Source organism: Aquila chrysaetos, chromosome 18 (assembly GCF_900496995.4).
Source record: "Aquila chrysaetos chrysaetos chromosome 18, bAquChr1.4, whole genome shotgun sequence".
Taxonomy (NCBI): domain Eukaryota; kingdom Metazoa; phylum Chordata; class Aves; order Accipitriformes; family Accipitridae; genus Aquila; species Aquila chrysaetos.
Window position 1 is genome coordinate 5,247,706 of NC_044021.1, and position 5,379 is coordinate 5,253,084.

Below are 5,379 nucleotides of genomic sequence, written 5' to 3' on the forward strand. Positions count from 1 at the left end.
CTTGATTAGATGCTGAGCTGTACTTGAAAAATATTCGGTTCCTGAGGAACACCGTTGCTTTTTCTTCTTGTGGGCTGTCTGAAAGCAGGCTTTGGAAGTCAAGTTCAAATTAAAGTGTACTGTCAAAGGTGGACTGATTGAATAAATCACATCATGTTGCTTGTCTTTATTAGATGAGATTGCAAATGTGGTAACTTAGAGGTCAAAATTTAAAACTCAATCCTCATACAAAAAGCTTAATATAAAAAACATTTTTAAATTACCATGGAAGTTAGGAAACCCATACAAAATTGCTTTAATAAAACAGCAAGAGAACATACAGGCAAGGCTTGCACATTTTTCTAATAGTCATTCAGCATCGTTAATGAGATTTCAAAAGAGCAAGTTAATACAAAATCATAACCTAAACATTTCAATGCCTCTAAAGTACTGTATCATGCTATACCTGCAGAAATTCTGTTTGTGGCTTCTGAAACTAAGCTTGCTAGTTTTAAGCAACCTGTCCTGGACTTTTCTTAATTGATAGGTCACTTTTTTATCAGGGTTAGAAAACCATTAGCTTAATTTCATTCCTTTCTCGGTGTAACTGCCTATAGTCCTCCACGGATATTACTGAGGGCTGACAGTGTTTGGCTTCATACTCCTGCTTGAATGTTGATAATTTCAAAGTTCAGCTTCTGCTTTTTTGTTTATTTTGCTGTGGCTTGTCCCAGGAGGTCAAATCCCTTTATACATGTTGTTGAGAAACCGGAGTCCTTTGAAGATTACCGTCAAACACAGTGAAAAAAGAGAAGTCTGTAGGCCAAAGTATGCACATGGGCAGAAAAGAAATGGCAATGTGTTACACACAGGTTATGTAGGCAGTGCTTGGGCAATGTTCTAATTTATTGACAATAATCAGTGTTTCATTCTTGACAGAGAGATTTTGCTCAGAACTTTTCAGTCTATGCGTTACGAGGGAAAGCAAGCGCTGTTAAATACTATCATTACGGCTTTGGATCATATCATGACTTCCCCTTCCAATTCCCAGGTAATGTCTTGTCACTTTTTGTATGACTTTAAGAACTGTTTCAACCTGTTGCCTCATGAGGGGGAGTTGAAAGCAGGTTTGGGTGGCCTTCTACGCAGTATAGGCCTTAACTTCTGCTCAGACATTGGCATGTCTCTTGACTTGCCCATTTCTTCCTTGATTATTGATCTATAGAATCTTGGCTTTCATCTGATATTTTTTTAACTTCACATTTGATATTTATGATTCTGATTTAAAAGGTGAAAATTTTTATTTTTTTCCTGGGTTTGCAAATTAATCATGACCAGGTAACTGAATTATGCCCGTTAGGGACATTAGTGACATGAATATGTTGACAATAAAACTGAATGAATATAACATAAAAATCAAAGCTATATTTACCTGCTTAGCTTTTTAGCAAAAACAGGCTAGTTAACTTGCTTGCCCACAATTCCCCTTCTTCTTCTGTGCTAATCAGGTGATACAAACTGTCAAAATGCAAAACTTCCTAACAAGAATTAGAATTCTCCACGACAAAGTTTTACTGCATAATGAAAAGTAAAATAATTCAGTTACATAACCATGAATTAAGTCTATTTTGAATTCTTCAAATGTGTTTTTCAAAGCTGAGGCCTTTGCTATAGTAAGTCAGACACAAAATCCTGGGTCCAACTCCTCTGATTGCTTAAATAGCTGTAGCTGAGATTTGGGATCAGGCCTATCCGTGTGGATTGGTATTTTTTGTTCTTAAAATTGTGTGAAATATACAAAATATAGCTAAATCTTTCTTCATCTATCTGTTCTGTTAAGATGTGGTCTAGATGTCCATCAATGAAGGGCCATGAAGGGAAGAGTGGGATTTCAGTACCGCTTGAAGGACCTTGAACATATTGCTGAAGGTCACCGGGTTGAGTTTGTTCACCTTCTAAATTGGAGCAATCCATCATCTGGAAAAATACAGTGAGCTTGTAAATGAAAAGGAATTGTGAGCATACATAGTTTTTGTTTGTTTGTTTGTTTGTTTGTTTGCTAGCCTTTTTTTTTTTTTTTGGTCACAATTTTCCTCATTCTGTGCTAATTGAGCTCTCTACTGTTTCTTCTCCTCACACCTCCTACATGTTGCATTTCAAAGGCAGAGAATCACGAAAATCTCCCAGTCTTGCCCTTACTAAGAGAGCTAGCAGAGATAGGAACTTGACAGGAATGCAGACCTAACAGAGCAGAACAACAAGGCTAATAGGGAAAAGCAGCAGGGAGCAAAGAAAGGAAGAAAATCCCCGCTGGTGTAATGCGGTAATGCGTGCTGGTTCGTACTGAGTTTATGCTTCTGGAATTGAGCATTGTGGTATGTCACAGAGGAACAGCGTTGCTGTGTGAGATGGTGCTGGTCACAGTAAGATCAGAGGCATTTACAACCTTTGGTACCATGGCTGTGGTGTATCTCGCATCCTTTACCCTTTCCATAGTACTGTGAACCAGGATATAAATGTCCACAGTTTTGCATACTTTTTCCTCCTCGTGTGGCCATAAAAGTCCCAGCCACGAATCACCTGAGGACTGATGTTTTACTAATGGCTGAGTCTGCACCATACAACCGAAATACTGACTAAGAGATGTCTTAAGTGCTCAGTGTCCATCCAGAGATTGAATAGCCTTAAAATTTGCCAATGTGAACACAGTTAACTATTTCGCTGAAGGCCATTTGAGCTGAAACCCCCTGAACTGCTTTTGATCCCATAACTCTAAACTGCCCTGCTACTTTCCTGAATGACTTAAACGTCTCCCTGCCATCTCCAATGTCTTCTAAAGGTGGACCTGGTTAAAACAGTTATTCTTTTGCACCACAGACTATTTCATACTTTCAAACTAGAGAGGGAGAGTAAAATGAAGCCTGATGATTTGCTGGTTTCTAGAGATGCCATTCCACTTACTTCTGTCTAACTGTATCGATACACACCCGTGAGGGGATGTATGGTTTGCCATCAGTGGCAGAAATCATAAGGAATCCTCACTGAATTGTTTGTGCAGAGAGTAATTTACTAAAATAGATCTTAGGCAAGAGGTCTGGGGGCCTTGCTGGAGAATATAGGTTTTATTCAAAGCTGAATACCAGATCTTTGCCTGAGGGCTTATCTGTAATGATGAATCTGGTTGTGATACCAAGCGTGAGGAGAAGCTCGTAGATGAGAGGAACAAAGCTTGTAGGTGAGAGGAACAACTCTGTAAGATATCAACTCAGACCCAAAGGATTTCTCTGGATAGACAGATTTATGTACTGCTTTTTTACAAGTGTGTGCTTATGAACCAGGTACTGGTGCAGCCTATGCCAAAGTCTAAGTTTAATTGGAATGTATACATTAACTTTAAAAAGTTTCAGAGTAAGTTTAGGAGTAAAGTAAATGTTTCTGATGGCTTGGTTGTAATAAAGACCTTTTAATGTAATTTAGTTCAAACAAGTGGAGGAAAAGGTGAAAATACTCTGCTAAGCAAAATAACATCAGTAACTGACCAAGAAAAGCCTCATTTTCGAGATAGCTTTAAAAAGCTGTCTGCAAGTATTATTTTGGTTTAAGGTATTTTTAGTTACAGGAAGATTAAAAATAAAAGGGGGCTTCCCATGATCCCCTGCAATGACACAATGGAAGTATGGAGAGGGACTTTGTTCAACCACTGCAGTGCGTAACCTACCTTATTATTCAGTAGGCAGGGACAAGCCAAAGTTAAACAATCGGAAATAGCTAAATGCCTTTTCTGAGCCAGACTGTGAACTTTCACCATATGCTAGAAATAAACTCCAGAAATGCATTCGGGCTCTTCTGACTCTGTGCTGTGTTGTTACTTCCTCAGCATTCAAATGACTAAGTGCATGCCATAAACGAAACATATTAACACATAGCAAAGATAAAATCATTTTTCTCTTCTCTTCAAGTAATCTCCTGCAGAGTGTCCCACGGTCACCTCATCAGATTAGAAAGCTCACTGTGTTCTTTGTAAACATATAAATAAAAACATGGGTGGTGGTGGTGGTGTTCTCAACTTTGTTTTTGCAGAGTTTTATTATTTCTTGCAAATAAAAATAAGCCTTGTCTGTTTTCATTCATGATATTTTTCAAAACAAAAGGAAGATTCTCCAGCGTTATCAGTAGGGAGTTGTTGCAAGTGAAGGTTGAGGTACAGCAATGAGAACATCATACTGCTTTAAGTGAGCTGATTTTTTTTAGTGATGTTCTATATAGCATTATTTGGTGAGAAACTCATGGGAATAGAGATCAACCAGTCCAAGGCTTAGGGAAGAATTATGGCTCTGGGACAAAAATATTAAGGATTTTAGGCTGCATGGCTTAGTGGCCAGATTTGGAAAATACTTAGAGGCAGAAAGATGCAAGTAGGCTCTTTAATCCCTCATTGAAATAAACTGAAATAGACTCCCAGGAATATTTGAAAACTCCCATAGGTGTCATTGCCTTGGCTTGAATGACCTAGGTGGTTGAGTTCTTTTTCAGAGTTACTCAGGCAGTTAACAGTCCTACCACTTGGCCCACTTTTTCCTAGATACATGGCAAAATATCTTGAGGTATAGTTGAGCCACTTTGAAAGATAAGATGCTTTTATGTAAAACTCACGGACTATGTTCAGTAGAGGAGAGGCTGGATTATCTTTAGAAATATGGGCCTTAGTGCAAGAGCAGGAACGTGTTTATGGAGTTACTCACCAGGATAGGCTTAAATCAGTTGTTTCCCCACAAAAAAATGAAACCTGAAAAACAGGGAATACTATTTCATCAGCTGTAAATGGTTAGACTCTCAGGTATGCCATGCTCATAGGCTTAATGGGTTTTTGGACGGAAACTCCAAGAAACAAAGGTAATAAAAATCTGTGTACTCTGGAGATTAATGAAACTGCCAGACTGCCAGCTCATAATACTCTGCATGATACCTTATCAATTATTAGTCTTAAGGCATTATTTCACTTTATACAACAGGTTTGTGCATGGTCGTTGTGAGCTGTCTGCGTGAGGAAGACTGAATAATTAAGGGGATTAATATAAAACAAATCAAATCCCAGACAGTAGGAAATGGTTAATTTAGTCAAATAATTAAAAGCAAAGTATTGGCGCTGCCTCGGTCCCCTTGGGGAATTTTGTTTCTGTTTACAGAGTACGTAGTCTGACTACAGTAGGTATTGTCTCCAAGCAGAAACCAGACTATACTGACTATACTGTGTAAACAGTGAGTTGCCAAATAGTTGATAGCAGATAACTGACTGCACCAGGCTTGTCCGGCACATTCGTTAGACTGTACCTTTGGAAAGGAATTCCTGACCTAGCACTTTGGAGGTGGCTTTTTTAGACTGAAAGGGTGATTGCACAG

At 38.6% G+C, this 5,379-nt stretch overlaps 1 long non-coding RNA gene across 1 annotated transcript; it reads left to right on the forward strand.

Annotated features, from left to right (window-relative positions):
• The first annotated feature begins 905 nt into the window (after positions 1-905).
• Positions 906-2,003, forward strand: LOC115353026. Its single transcript, XR_003927376.1, has 2 exons — positions 906-1,030; positions 1,820-2,003. It is a non-coding gene; the product is annotated as an uncharacterized LOC115353026 (long non-coding RNA).
• The last annotated feature ends 3,376 nt before the right edge of the window (positions 2,004-5,379 follow it).